This window comes from Garra rufa, chromosome 1, assembly GCF_049309525.1.
Source record: "Garra rufa chromosome 1, GarRuf1.0, whole genome shotgun sequence".
In the NCBI taxonomy this organism is placed as follows: Eukaryota; Metazoa; Chordata; class Actinopteri; order Cypriniformes; family Cyprinidae; genus Garra; species Garra rufa.
This window is the reverse complement of record NC_133361.1, coordinates 49091262-49108359: the sequence shown is the minus strand read 5'-3', so window position 1 is coordinate 49108359 and position 17098 is coordinate 49091262. Positions and strand designations below refer to the sequence as shown.

The 17098-nt window shown below is 32.1% G+C and overlaps 1 protein-coding gene across 1 annotated transcript in view; it reads right to left on the bottom strand.

Annotated features, from left to right (window-relative positions):
- Nucleotides 1–17098, bottom strand: part of crhr1 (corticotropin releasing hormone receptor 1) — a 283958-nt gene that overhangs the window by 227379 nt on the left and 39481 nt on the right. The gene's annotated exons all lie outside the window — the stretch shown is intronic.

Sequence of the window (17098 nt, the reverse complement as noted above, 5' to 3'; positions counted from 1 at the left end):
TTGTCTGGATTATGTGTTTTTTAATTACATTATCATTAAAAATTGTGATATAAATTAATAGAACCAAAATTAAGTTAAATTAAATATGCATTTTTTAAATGCATAAACAACGAAACTTGTATACTCTGTAAAACATAGAACAACATTGAAAAATTGATGTATGAAACAAAACTATAAATAAAATTAATAAATAAATTAGATAGGTGCATTTTACAATAGTAATATATTTTCTGTCATAATTTCTTCAAGTAAAACCAGACTTTTATTTTGGTAGTTTTTTGCGAAGGCCTTTGTGTTTCAGTGAGTGTTTGACCACAGAGGTTACGAAAATAAATGGTAAAATATATATTTTTTTATGATAAATATAGTTTTTCATGTGAATTTTATTTAAAGGGACAGTTCACCCAAAAAAAAAATCAATTCTGTTGTTAATTACTCACCCTCATGTCATTCCAAACCTGTAAGACCTTCGTTCATCTTCGTAACACAAATTAAGATATTTTTTGATGACATCCAAGAGCTTTCTGACCATGCATAGAGAGGAACGCAACTGACACAGTTGTGAAGACTGACATAGAAGATAAGGCATTGTTGAATAAAGTTGTTATTTTAATTTTCTTTGCGCACAAAAAAAGTATTCTCGTAGCTTCATAATAATTTGGTTCAACCACTGACTTCACTGACTCCTCATTACCTTTCTAGGCCATAAAACATTTAATTTGCATTGCTGTCTAAGCAGGGTCAAAAACTCACAGATGTAATAAAAAATATCTTAATTTGTGTTCTGAAAATGTACAAAAGTCTTACAGGTTTGGAACGACATGAGGGTGAGTAATTAATGACAGGACTTTCATTTTTGGGATAGTTCTGATTCTCATCAATGCATCACTGCACAGCTATTTCATGCTAAATTCTTTCCGACTTTGATTTTAAAAAGATTTAAGCTCCAAGATTTAAAAGATTTAAGACCCAGGAGACCAGGGCTTTCGTTTCAACATTCATGTTCAGGAAATGAGAGGGGGAAAAAAAAACACAGATGTGACCCTTTTATGCCCTAACATCACGCCAGCTAAATGACTCCCTCTAAAACTAAATGTAATTTATATTTTTTCAAGCAGAATCCATTAGATATGTTTTACTAAACCGCAGCTTTAGGACTAATGGCTCTTTGAACAGCGAGAGAGACAGGGAGGTTCTGCCCGTGCTTTGATTTGCTGTTTTGCGACCGCATAACCAGGCCGTGTCTAATTCATAGCCTTGGATACAAATACCCTTACAGCATACAAAACCCACATAAAGAATAGGGATGAATGAAATGATATCACCTTCCTAAAATAGAAATGGACAGCAGTCTATGACTGGACCCAACCCATTGTACTTCCATTCTCAGAGGATTTGAGGCCTTTAGTCATAAAGTTTGTCACATGACCTCTAAAAGCTTTCAGGGCCTGCTGGATGTTTCTTCCACACCCCATTTGAAAGCATGAAAATTTATACCACCTCCGCAGACTCATTATGTCAACGGAAAGCAGCATTGTCACACCGAGTGAGGTCTTTCAGCTAAGTGCTAAAATTTTTACTAGCCGTACAAAAATGACTTAAAGTTCCCAGTGGCATGAGGTGAACAGCCGGCTGTCTACTGGTCCCTGACCTCCGTCACACGAGGACAGGTTTACAGAGTTCAGTGTTGACAGCTCTAAAGACCGTCTGCAGAACATACTCAAGCTAGCGGGAGACAAACAGCAGGACTGAGGAGGGAAAAACGGAAGAAATACAGCCCCTGGTGTGTTTTATGAGCTGGCAGACTAACACTCATCTCGCTGGTCGGCTGCTGGCTCACTCGCCAGTAATCTTCTTGAAGCCTTGAACTGCCTTTTCCTCAGGTCCTTCCAGAAACATCCCAAACGCTCATGCTATTTTTTCCCCGGCTCTCCCAATCCCTTCGCTGTCTCTTTCACAGATTTCATCCAGGCTGGCTTGTTCCGCAAGGGCGCTGAAGGCTGGTTTTGTGTCGAGAGACGGTTGTGCCTTCAGACTTTCCTGTCACTTGGAACAGTTTCACTTCATCACCCTCAGCCACCAGCACTGGAGGGCCATTGTATAACCCTTGTGCTGGACAGAATTGCCCATGAGGGCTTCAATCCATACTGTACGCACACGATAGTTTGACAAACAGCTAGAGATCATCATGCTGACATGACCAGAAGGGAAGTATAACTACCTGAAAGTAGCAGCACTACTAACTCAACTACATTTTTCAGTAGCCTGACAGCAGCTGTATGTAATAGTGTAACTTGTCAAGTCTCGCTTATTAAGCATTTAGAAATTGGATTCATTCATTCAACTGTTTCATTTAAATTAACTTATGCACTGACTTTCTGCAAAGATGCCTGCCTAGATTAAAAAAAAAATACTATACTTATTAAAACAACTTTATAACGTAAAATATTATTTAGTAAAATGCTGCTGTTTATTGCTGTTTTTTTTAAATATGGATGAATAAATGAAAGAGATGAAAGGAATACAAAAAATAAACCCAAAACTTACACAACTAGCAAAAACAAACAAACAAACAAATAAATGTGTAAAAAAACACAATACAACAAAATACAAACAAATCTATCAAAGAAACAAACAAACAAATAAATAAATACATACATAAATGTGTGTATGAAATAGATGAAAATAAAACTAATACTGTAAAACAAATAAATGCTTATAGAAGCACACAAATAAAACAAACACTGAAAAGAAAACAAATAAATAAATGTGTGTATGAAAAGGATAAAATAAAACGAACACTGAAAAACAAACAAATAAATAAATGTGTGTATGAAAGGGATTAAAATAAAATGAACACTGAAAAACAAACAAATAAATAAATGTGTGTATGAAAAGGATAAAATAAAACTAGGACTGGAAAACAAACAAATACATATTTATGGAAGGGATACAAACAAAACTAACACTGAAAAACAAACAAACAAATAAATGTGTGTATGAAATGGATAAAAATAAAACTAACACTGGAAAACAAACAAACAAATAAATGCTTATAGAAGGATACAAATAAAATAAACACTGAACAACAAACAAATAAACAAATAAATGTGTGTAAGAAAAGGATACAAATAAAACTAACACTAAAAAACAAACAAACAAACAAACAAACATCCAAACCAATAAATAAATAAATTTGTGTATGAAAGGGATCAATATATAATTAACACTGGAAAACAAACAAACAAACAAATGTTTATGGAAGGGATATAAAAAACCGAACATCGAAAAACAAACAAATAAACAAAAAAGCAAACAAACAAACAAACAAACAAACAAACAAATAAATGTTTATGAAAAGGATAAAAATAAAACTTACACTGAAAAAATAAACAAAAAATGTTTATGGAAGAGTACAAATAAAACTAACACTGGAAAACAAACAAATAAATGTGTGTAAGAAATGGATAAAATAAAACGAGTACTGGCAAATCAACAAATAAATGTTTATGGAAGGGATACAAACAAAACTAACACTGAAAAACAAACAAACAAACAAATAAATGTCTGATGAAATGGATAAAAATAAAACTAACACTGGAAAACAAACAAAAAAAAATTATGGAAGGGATATGAACTAACACAGAAAAACAAACAAATAAACAAACAAATAAATTTGTTTATGAAAGGGATAAAAACAGAACTTACACTGGAAAACAAACAAACAAATAAATGGTTATAGAAGGATACAAATAAAACAAACACAGAAAAATAAACAAATTAACGCGTGTAAAAAAAGGATAAAAATAAAACAAACAACCAAACCAATAAATAAATAAATAAATAAATAAATAAAATTTGTGAATGAAAGGGATAAAACTAAAACTATCACTGGAAAACAGACAAATGTTTATGGAAGGAATACAAATAAAACTAACACTGACAAACAAGCGAATAAACAAACAAATAAACAAACAAACAAATAAATGTGTGTATGAAGTTGATAAAAATAAAACACTGGAAAACAAACAAACAAATACATGTTTATGGAAAGGATATAAAAAACTAACACCGAAAAACAAATAAACAAATAAAAATAAAACTTACACTGTAAAACAAACAACGAGCAAGCAAACAAATAAAACTAACATTGAAAAACAAACAAACAAACAAACAACCAAATAAACCAATAAATAAATCTTTATGAAAGGGATAAAAATAAAACACTGAAAAACAAACAACCAAACAAACCAATAAATAAATAAATGTGTGAATGAAAGAGATAAAAAAAAATAAAACTAACACTGGAATGAATGAATGAATGAATGAATGAATGAATGAATGTGCATATGATAAGGATAAATATAAACTAAAACTGAAATGAATGAATGACTGAATGAATGTGTATAAATAAAGGGGATAAATATGAAATTAAAAATATTAAAACATGTCATTAAAAAGCATAAAATATGAAATAAAATACAATCTAAGACATAAAGCACTAATATATAAGTGACCGCATTGACCATATTGGTTTGGCTGGTAAACTGCACCAGCTACACAAGCACCAAACCAGCACTGGCCAGCATAAATAAGCCATAACCAGCATATAAATTCATGCAGGCCCAAAACTAATCTTTTCAACAACAGTGCTTTTTGGTCTCGCTCTCAAAGCCAAGTACTTCAAAATCCTTGATCTCCTTCAAAAATAAGAACAGTACAAAGCACACATTACTGTTCATTATCAAAACACCCCAGACTCCACAGGGAGCTTAAGCACCTCTCTGATACTCCTCCTAAGAGACTGGGTAGAACAGAGCTAATGAAAAAGCCATCAGGCCCAGAAATGATCACATACCTACATGCTCAATCCCACCTCACATTTCAAACAAAGACCACTCTCTCTAACCTTACAGCCTTTACCTCATTTTGGCTTGTTCTGTCTCTCTTAAGGAACTCCTCAGATTGGCCTCAGAGGAACACCCTGCTGCACAGCAGAACCGAGAGCTGCCCTATCACACATGTACAGGGCCAGTCCCTGAAGAACGCTGGACGAGGAAAGACTCCTAACTGCCTGAGAGGAGCAAGAAAGCTTTAGCAGAAACCCCTGTCTTTTAATAAATCAAGGATGAATGCAATGGGACACTGGGAAAATGGACCTCGTGGGATAAAAAGCTCTACAGCTATCTGAAATAAGCTGATAACTGAGGGAAGGAAATGAGATGATACTAAACAGCCATTACTTAAGGGAGGCACAGGCCTCACTCTCTTGAATAGTACTGGGTCAGAAAGGTATCTTGGTTTATGATCTATGATCATAAGACCACCTGAATAGAATAAAAGCATGCCTTTTTATAACTCATCTCAACCCTTTTTTGTCATATTTACCACCAAAGCCCTATGAGCAAGGCTTAAGTACCATTCATTGGCCAGAGATGTTTTTATTTTAACGCATTATACTGGATATCATTTAGCATTATCATTAATGTTGTTCAAGTGGCCATTATTGTGATGATTCACTTTTAAACTGTACTTTATGATCCAATCCAATGAATGTAAAAAAAAAAAAAAAAAAAATGACAATGCTAAAATTAAATAAAGTGTACAATTAGTACAAATAAAAGTAATAATACATATATTTTATTTTTAAATATAAATGTTATAATAAAATAATAATAACCTATGCAACCTATTAATGTTATAATACAATGAAATTATAAAATAAGTACAAAAATGCAAATATAAATGTAAAAATAAAATAAAATTATATAAAATTACATTTGTTCAAGTGGCCATTATGATGATGATTTACTTTTAAACTGTACTTTATGATTGCTTATCATTGTTCCATAAAAACATAACAAATACGAATAAATGTTACAAAATAACAATTAGAAAGTATGAATTTAGTACACATAAAATAAATAATGCATATATTTTATTTTAAATATAAATATTAAATTAAATGTTATAAAATAGTACATGTTATGTAATAAATAATTTATAAAACCTATTATAATAAAATAAAATGATAAACAAGTAAAAGCTAAAAAAAGGCAAATATTAATGTAAAAATAAAATACAATAAAAAATAAAATAAAACATTTGTTCAAGTGGCCATTATGATGCTGATTCACTTTTAAACTGCAGTTTTTTGTTTTTATCATTGTTCCATAAAAACATAAAAAATGTAAAAAAAAAAGTGTAATTTAAAAAAAAAATAATAATAATACGTATATTGTATTTTAAACATTAATGCCAAAATAAATGTTATGTAATAAATAACCTATGTAAACTATTAATGTTAAAATAAAATAAAAAATATAAAAGTAAAGTTTTTTATACAAGTGAAAAATGCAAATATTAATACAAAAATAATAGAATAAAATAAAATAAAAAATAAAATAAAATAAATTCTTAATTTTTTTTATTTCTTTTTTTTAACAATTTCTTCAAGTGGCCATAATGACGATAATTAACTTTTAAATTGTACATTATGATTCCTTATCATTGTTCCATAAAAACATTTTTAAAAAATAAATGTTTAAATAAATGTTATAATAAAATAAATGTTATGTAATAAATAATGTATGCAGCCTATTGATGATATAATAAAATAAGTACAAGTAAAAAAAATGCAAATACAAATGCAAAAAAAAAAACCATAAAAAAATAATATATAAAAAATATATATATATATTTACAATTACTTCAGGTGGCCATAATGACGATGATCAACTTTTAAACTGTACATTATGATTCCTTATCATTGTTCCACAAAAACAAATAAATAAATGTAAAAAAACAATGTTAAAATTAAATAAGTGAAATAAATTAGTACAAATAAAATGAATAATACATATATTTTATTTTAAATATAAATGTTGAAATAAATGTTATGTAATAAATAATATAGCCTATTAATGTTATAATAAAATGAGTACAAGTAAAAAAAAAACTGCAAATAAAAATGTAAAAAAAATATATATACTAAAATACTGTGGGTGACCCGCAACCTCACCAAGTAGCTCAGATGCTTGAGCTCTTTATCACGAGTTTTTGGACAATACAATTTCCCTGCAAAAGACCTAAAGGCAAATTATTTGTACATAAAATCTAGATAACAAAGGTCAGCATCAATTGAAGTCTTTGTGGCAGAATTTCATTATCAAGCATGAAAAATCATTCACAGGTCATATGACAAATTGACAGACCTTACATGTTCTATTGCCTTTCTTTTCTTAAACAGTCAAATGTCAGCAGATTAAAGTCTTAATTTCTTTTTCTAGGTTTAACACAGGACATCGGAAACCTTCGGAACATCCTAAAATACAGCACTCTCTGAGGCACACCTTGGGAATGACTGTTAGACACTTGGTTAAAACAGGAATAAGATGTGACACAATTCCCCACTTGCTTTGCCACAGTATATAAACTATTTATAAGGCAGGCAGATATATATGAAAGATGGCATCTTAGTAAATGTACCTAATGGCTCTTAACCGCTGCTTTCCATCTTCTCCATTGTGACTTGCAAATAGGATGTAAAGGAAATGCAATTTCAACTCCCACCCCTAGCACTGATCCGTATTCTAGCAGAACTTTATAAGTCTGGCTCTTTAGAAGCCATTGTTGAGCAGCTTAGAGCAGATCAAATTCTATCCAGCATTGCCTGCATGTTTCTCAGAGGCAGGTCTATTTTGGGCAGAGAATCAAACATCTAATCCTCCTTACAGTCCGAGAGGATAAAAAAGCCACATTTTAACTAGCTATGTCCAAACGACACTTTTATTTCTGATTCCGTCTTGCCGTCTCTTCCTGCACTTTTTTCCCTCTCTCTATTTCCACACTCCAGTTGCTCGATGCTGAACTTTTTAGTATTAAATCCGACAGACCGAAGGCGCAGTTGAAGAGGAAAGGTCCAGTTTTGTGCTGTTGTCTGCATTATGGCAAAGCCTTTCTAGGAAACAATAACCAGGCTTGGCCACAAGTCTCTTATCGCTGCCATACAGAGTTCAAAATGGTGGCAGCAATTCGAATCCATGTTTGCAAAAGCCAGGTTAGGTATTTAGCTAGATATTTTGTTTAGAAAAAAACAGATGCCAGTTACAATAAAAAGTAAAACGTAGCAGAGGCTTCAAAGAAACATTTGAAATGTTACAGAAGAATAAATGCTATTCTCTAGACTTTCTATTCTAAGAATCCTAAAAAAATAATAGTTCCCGCAAAAAATATTACCAAAGCACAACCGTTTTTAACATTGTTAATAAAAAGCAATGTTTTTGAGCACCAAATGATCATGTGTCCCTGGACCACAAAACCAGTCATAAGGGTCAGTTTTTGAAAATTAGAGGTATCTGAAAGCTGAATAAATAGGACCTGATAGGACAATATTTGGCCGAGATACAACTATTTGAAAATCTGGAATCTGAGGGTGAAAAAAAAATCGAAATTTTGAAAAGAAATCACCTTTAAAATTGTCCAAATTAAGTTCTTAGTAATGCATATTTTTTAAAATGCATATTTTTTTTTTTTTTTTTTGATGTATTGACTGTAAGAAATTTACTAAATATCTTCATGGAACGTGATCTTTACTTAATATCCTATGATTTTTTGGCATAAAAGAAAAGTTGATAATTTTGACCCATACAATGTATTTTTGGCTATTGCTACAAAAATATACCCATGCTACTTAAGGAAGGTTTTGTGGTCCAGGGTCACATATCAGAATGATTTCTGAAGGATCATGTGATACTTAAGACTGGAGTATTGATGCTGAAAATACAGCTTCGGATCACAGGAATAAATTTAAAAGTAAAATTGTAATAATATCTCACAATATTACTATTTTCACTAGGGATTTATTTAAATACACTCTTAAAAATAAAGGTGCTTCAAAAGGTTCTTCACAGCGATGCCATAGAAGAACCATTTTTGGTTCCACAAAGAACCATTCAGTCAAAGGTTCTTTAAAGAACAATCTTTCTTACCTTCTTTATGATCTGAAGAACCTTTGTTCACCACAAAGAACCTTTTGTTTGAACCTTATGTTTTTAAGAGTGTAAATTGTGAGTATAAGACACTTCTTAAACAGACAGTTCAGCCAAAAATTTAAATTCTATCATTTGTGTTCAGCAGAAAAAAGAAATTCATAAAGGTTTGGAACAATTTGATGGTAAAAAAATCATGACATTTTATTTTTGGATGTACTATCCCTTTAATGATTAAAAAAAAAAAAAAAAAATCTGACTCCAAACATTTTGTACTGTACGTTTTCTTCGCAGCTGTTGCAAACAACAGAATTGGAAAGGTGATATAAACAGTCAAATGTTCCAGTGCAGTTACATTGCATCAGCACTCTGGGAACTCTTGGAACACTTCTTGTCCAATCAAATCAGTGGACTGAAACTAACCGTTGTATAAAATCTTAATGGCAAACCCTGGCACTAAAATAGTTACTGCTAACGAGAACACTATGATTTTTATGAAGACCAGAATCACACACTATTACGCGCATGCAATGCTTTGCATTTTTGCTCTTCCGTGCTTTTCACATTCAGTAAGGCTAGACTAAATTATGCCTGCCCTTAGCCACCTCAGCCCCTAGTTTTAAAGTGTCTTGGTTATCACTGCTGTTTAAATGCTTTATGCCATCTCTGATCAGCATTAAACAGTCTGTGCAAAGACATCTAAATGCCACTTCACAAGTACTTCTGTCCCACCTTTGCAATGTAAATTAGATATAAAACTATCAATCTGATATGGAAGATACTAACCATTTGCTAAGCTAATAAATTGTACAATTTTACTTCGAAAGAGGTTATGATTTAGTTTGACTCTGTGGTTTGGGTTAGGAGCAATAGATGGAGCAATACAATCTTTTGCATAATTGTGTTCTGGTCAGCTGTGTAACACATCAATCATACCAAAAGGGAAAAAAGCCCTAGGACTGTGATTTAATTAGTATTCATATAGGTATTCTAGTGAACATACTGTACATGTTAATATGTTTGAATAGATTCTGTAGCATGCAATACATGTCAGCATCTTGACAGCATCTAAAAAAGGCAAATTTTTTTTTTTTTTACAATAAACAGCTTTAGAGACTTACACACATGAACAATTTGTTTGGAGTTTTTATAATACTATATTTATGAATTAATGAGTTGATTTGATTGTATTTTTAACACTTTTTTTGTGTATGACTTTACTTTCTAGTTTTATGCATGGAAGCTTGTTTACTGAATAAAAAATAAAAAAGGTAATTGCGAGTTTATATCTCGCAATTCTGACTTTTTTTCTTAGAATTGTGTGATACAAACTTTCAATTTTTAAGTTTTTTTTTTTTTTTTCTTTTTTTCTCAGAATTGAGAAATATAGGCACAGTTTCACAGACAGTGCTGAGACTAAGCCGGGATTAGGCCATAGTTCAATTAAGACATTTAAGTATTTTTTATAAAAATATGCTTAGAAAAAAAATATTACTCATGTGCATCTTGAGACAAAACAAAGGCACTGATATATTTTAAGATCAGTCAGCAAGTTTCTTTTAGTTGAAACAGCTCAAATTTATATTTTAGTCTAGGACTAGGCTTAAGCCTAGAACTGAGATATAAACTTGCAATTGCGAGTTATAAAGCACAATTCTGAAGGAAAAAAAGACTGATATTTTCTCAGAATTGCAACTTTTTATCAATTGCGTAATATAAACTCACAATTGCGAGAAATAAGCTCCCAATATAAACTTGCAATTGTGAGTTTATATCTTGCAATTCTGACTTTTTTACTCAGAATTGTGAGATATAAACTTGCAATTGCACTGTAAAAAGTTTTCACCAGATTCAACTTAAAAACCTAAGTTCAGCAGCTGCCTTAAAATTTCAAGTTAAATCAGCTAAAAACTACAAGTTATTTTAACTTAACTGGTGAAAACTTTTTACAGTGTGCTTTTTAAAATATTACACTTTTTTTAGCAATTGTGTAATATAAACTCACAATTTTGAGTTATAAAGTCAGAATAGTGGAAAATAAACCTTTTTTCTTGCAACTGTGAGTTTATATCTAAAAATTCTGACTTTCTTTTCTCAGAATTGAGATATAAACTTGCAATTGCGAGTTATAAAGTATAATTGTGAAGGAAAAATTACTGATATTTCCTCAGAATTGCAACTTTTCATTAGTTGCGTAATATAAACTTTATATAAACAATTGTGAGAAATAAACTTGTAATTCTGAGAAAAAAACTCAGAATCTGAGTTTATATCTTGCAATTTTTTCTCAAAAATGTGTGATACAAACTTGCAATTTTTATGTTATTTCTCAGAATTGTGAAATATAAACTCACAATTGTAAGTTATAAAGTCAGAATAGCGGGATATAAATGTGCAATTCTCACAATTGTAGGTTTATATCTCGCAATTCTGACTATTTTCTTAAAATTGTGAGATATAAACTCTTAAAATTGAAACTTTTTTATCAAGTGCATAATATAAACCCAAAATCGCGAGAAATAAACTTGAAAAAAGTGACAACTGCAAGATAGAAACTTGTAATTCTGAGTAATTCTGAGTTTATATCTTGCTGATATCTCTTCTGACTTTATTTCTTAGAATTCCAACTTAATTTCTCGCAATTGCGAATTTATATCATGCAATTCTGACTAAAAATTGTGAGATGTAAACTCACAATTGCAAGAAAAAAGTCAGAATTGTGAGATAAAAAGTGTTTTAAAGTCTTTTTTATTCAGTGGCTGGAAACAGGCTTCCATAATCATATGTATTTCATTAACAACTTTAAATTAAAAGTATGTATTTTTAAGTAAAACTTCACCATTATTTTCTGATAAATGAGAGTCCTGCTATGGAATTATTAAACTCAGAAATGAGAAGATATGCATGTCTCTAAAGCTGTCTATAGATTATAATACAACATTTTAGATGCTGTCAATATCATGATATTGTACGCTGGAGTGTCTTCCCAGTAAACTTTATGCGCAAATACCCGCAAACACTAATAAGGCATCTATTTCCATCTCAATGCAATATTAAAATGGCTATTAATAAAGCATTTCATTCGAGAATAAATAAATATTTCAGCACCGAGGTTTAATAGAACGCATATTATGCAAAACCATCTCACCAATCTGACTCAGTTCATTTGAATTTCTGGCCCTGGAGAGGCTGTTCTCATAACCGTAAAGACAACAACCATAAGCGGTGTGTTGACCCTGTTTTGCAGTTGTCTGAAATCAGATATTATATTTTGTGGTCAGTTCCTAGAGGTCAGCTGAGGAGACTGGCAGTGGTTCTCTGGCAGCAGTGTTGGTAATGTGTAATCCTCCTCTAACAATAGCCTTTAAAACACAAGAACAGCACACGCACACACAGCGGTGTGTTCTACACGCTTCTTCTCAGTCCACTGGCTCAGCCTGCGCTGAGACAAATGGCTTGATTGGCTGGAGCCAGCCGCTGTGCTGTCTAAAGCAGTGTGCTTGTGCGAGCATAAGCCTGAATCCTTCCAGTAAAGACTCCACGATGGTCTGCTGAGCCACAGGCGCTGGAGATCGCCAGCCAGGCAAAGGAAGGATGATCTTGGGATACAAAGACTAGAAATCCTAGGGATTGATGCCAGCCTGCTGGTTGAAAGCGCAAAGCCAGTGTGATCCCGCAGCTCCATCTGACAACTTTAGTCTTTGGGAATTTAAATCTGAGGGCCAGAGGTACTATAAAGTCAGTTTATTAAATGTTCTGTAGGTTAATAGAGCTGCGTGTAGCTTATGTCACTGATCACTGAGCCTTCAAATCTTCTTTTTCTTCTTTGAAAAGAATAAAAAAATGGCAATAATTAAACACTCATGCTTTTCTAGACAGCTGCGAAGCAGGGTTATGATTGGCAACAAAACAACACTGAAATAAATGAATGGCTGACCTCGAAAATGAAGTCAACAATATTCTATGATAATTCTATGAACGACCAAGCAAAGTAATTTTCCAAAGATTTAAACAAAATAAAACAATTTCTAAACTATTATTACAGAGATTTTGTGATCATTAACGGAAAAATCTTCCACTTTTATCAATGGGACTACACTGTAAAAAGTTTTCACCAGCTTCAACTTAAAAACCTAAGTTCAGCAGCCGCCTTAAAATTGTAAGTTAAATCAGCTTAAAACTACAAGTCATTTGAACTTATTACAATAAAAATGAGTTGATTTAACTTGTGACTTAAAATGACTTAAGTTGATTTAACTTAAAATTTTAAGGCAGCTGCTAAACTTAAGTTTTAAAGTTGAAACTGGTGAAAACTTTATACAGTGTGCTACACTGCTTATTTTACTTAGTATTTTTGTTTTGTTTTTAGTCAAAATATCTAAAATATTTTAAAATTAACATGCATTTACTACTTTGCAATAAGCGAAATGGCATTAGATATTTAATCTTGTTTTCAGGGCAGAAAAACTAAATTAAGTGCATTTTGCTTAAAACAAGAATAAATATCTTATGTCATTTTGATCATCTAGTAAATTAATCTTAATTTAAGAATTTTTAGATATTTTAACTAGAAACAAAACAAAAATATTAGGTAGACTCTTAAAAATAAAGGTGCTTTAAAAGGTTCTTCACAGCAATGCCATAGAAGAACCATTTTTGGTTCCACAAAGAACCATTGAGTCAAAAGTTCTTTAAAGAACCATCTCTTTCTTACCTTTTTATAATCTGAAGAACCTTCTTTCACCACAAAGAGCCTTTTGTGAAACAGAAAGGTTCTTCAGATGTTGAATGTACTTTATGGAACCATTTAGACAAAAAAGGTTCTTCTATGGCATTGTGAAGCACCTTTATTTTTAACAGTGTAAGCCTTTTTTTGTCAGTGTAGAACTAGTGATATAAACAGATTTATATTCAGGATATACATAACAGAGTTCAGCAGCTGCCAGATATATTACGCAGACATCACCATTCACAACATTCATCACAGTTTGATATGATATGTTGTATTGTGTACAGATACATGTGTTCACAGACTGACAGTTAATCTTAACTTGCCTCTCAATCTTCATTTGCCTCACAGACGCAATTAACCATAATTTATTTTCTTTTCCTTTTCTTTATTAAGGATCTTATAATACAATCTAGCATTTGCCAGCAGTAACATTCAACAGAATGAAATGGGTTTATGTCTCAATTTAAGCTTGAAGGTGAATTGTGATCCATTTCTCTTTTATCCAAAGGCTCTGGCTGATAAGGTGTCTGTCAAAGCATAGTCTCAATGTGACTTCATATTTCTCAATACAACACACTGCCATTCACCTGCTCCGGACTGACTTAGTGCCAAGCCACAGACCACACCATGACCATATGGCCTGGTATAAGATGCCAAAGCAAGAGAAAAAGAACAGGAGAAAGAGAGTAATAGGACTGGATTGAAAAAAGAAATACTAGAATCAAATCATTTACATGATGTTTGTTTGCATTAACAATTTTTAGATTAATTTGCCAATGTAGGTGGTATGCTGTACTACAATACCATTGTTTGTCTCAGACATCATGCCCACAGACTGCCCACAGCCCATTCAATGCCATACGGCACACAAAACTAGAAAGCACTTTCTCAGTGCTTTCAACCATGAAAGATTTATTCAAACCAGTTTTAGTTTTAGAGAAAATCCCTAAAAGCCTGAGTATTTGAAATGCTTTTGTAAGCAGTCTCTTATGCTCACCGAGGCTGCATTAACTTGATCTGAAACCAAAATATTCTAAAATATTACAGTGTAAAGTAACTGTTTTCTGTTGTAATATATTTAGTTGACTTACACAACTTTGATGCAGGTTTAAAGATGAAATAATCACTGGACGTTACTAATTAAACTGCTATTTTCAATGCTACTTTTTATGCTGCTTGTGTATTCTTAATGGCAGTTTTGCTTATAAATATATAGGAAAATTAATTTGCCTATATATTTTTATGCAGAACTGCCATAAAGAATACACAAGCAGCATAAACAAGTAGCATTAAAAATAGCAGTTTAAATCCAAGTCATATAATAGTTTTATATAACTGAAGACTGCAGATTGAAATTTACAGAAGCCTTTTTCCGCCACTGTTTAAAAAAAAGGTTATTGCGACTTTTGTGACTTTTTGTCTCAGAATTGTGAGATATAAACTCACAAATGTGAGTTATAAAGTCAGAATTGCAAGATATAAACTCACAATTCTAAGAAATCAAGTCAGAATTGCATGATATAAACTCGCAATTCTGAGAAATAAAGTTGCATTTGTGTAATATAAACTCGCAATTGCGAGTTATTAAGTCAGAATTCCGAGTTATAAACTCACAATTCTGAGAAATGAAGTCAGAATTGTAAGATATAAACTCGCAATTCTGTGAACATACTGTATCAGTCTTTTTTTTTTCTCCTCAGAACTCGACTTTATAACTCGCAATTATAAGTTTATATCTCACAAAGAAAAACAAGTCAGAATTGCAAGTTTATGTTTCGCAATTGTATATCTCACAGTTCTGAGAAAAAAGTCAGAATTGTGAGATAAAATGTTACCTTTTTTAGTTTTTATTCAGTGGCATAAACTGGCTTCCATAGAAATGTAAGTCTTTATTCACTCATAATTAAAGTATATATTTAGAAAAACTTGAGATCTGAATCAACCTATGAAAGGTTTATTCAAACAAGTTTTAATAAAATTCTCCAAAAGCTGGGGATTTTAAAAATGTTTTTGAAAGAAGTCTCTTATGCTTGCCAAGGCTGCATTAACTTTTTCAAAAACCAAAATATTTACAATATTTTTACAATTTAAAATAACTGTTTTCCATTGTAATATATTTTAAAATGTAATTTATTTCTATTACTCCAGTAACAGTACCTTTTTTTGATGAAACCGTGGCATTTCTGTGAAAATGTGAAAGTAACTTTTTTTTTTATTTAATATGTCCTTGCTAAATGCAATTATACTTTATTTAAAAAAAAAATACAAATATATAAATAAAATCTTGCTGGCCTCAAAACTTTTGCAAAGTAGTATATACTGCTACTTTTCTGAACTTAAGTTAATGTCAGTATATAGTAAATAATTTCCAAATGTGGTCTGGTTCTCACACAAATCTATAATATGGTAACAGAGGACTAGGCAAATGTCCCACATGTCATTTTCATGACACTTTTATGCTGCTTTTGTGTCATTTTGGAGCTTGACAGGAGAACGAATTGAGTATAAACACCTCACAGAGTGAATCATGAAATGATTCTCTGGAGCACATGAGTCAAACAAGGCTTAATTCATGCACAATCACATGCTAAGACAGCATCCCTACCAACTGCTGATTTAATTTATAGAGATTTTTTAAGACAGAAACAATTATTAATTGTTATAAACACTGGTAGGGATTATTCACAAGTCTCTTAACTTTGCTAATGACATTTCCTTACCGTCTAATCTCATGATTCACGACCAATAGAGATAAAAAGGCTAAAGCATTTCTACCAAAGGGCTTGGAGGCAGATAGACACATCTCTTATTAGAGCAATTCCTTGCAAAAGTGAACAAAGAGTGATTGCTCCTCACAGCCATATGCGCTCTGAGTCAGGGTCAGTGCTTTTCCTCACGAGGACGCCTTGGGATGATATTCTGCTCGCAACGAAACGTTGACGAAATGCGTCATCGCTACTTAGAGACATGCAATCCCCTACACTTACAACGCTCAGCCCGTCCTTCCCATCTACTGTTCTGAAACCAGCGAGTGACTCATGGGTGCTAATTTGGAAAGGGTACAAGAAAACAACTCTCCCCATCTATCTTGGGCTGGCTTAAGCGGCCAGGAAGATGGACGGGGTGGGTGTCAGTTTTTTTTTCATGCAGTGATGATGATGCATCTTCATCTGCCCACAGAAAGCACGCTCCTGTCTCTTCATCTGCTTTAATGACTGGTCTGGTTGGCGAGGATGGCTCATATGCACATGCCGTCGTGTATTTGTGATTAGCTCGCTCTAATGCTGAATGTGTGCGAGTATGTGTTTGACTAGTTTGCGCGTAATTAGCATGCAGAAGCTTTGTCGTGGGCGGCAATAAACAGTGCATGTGTGTG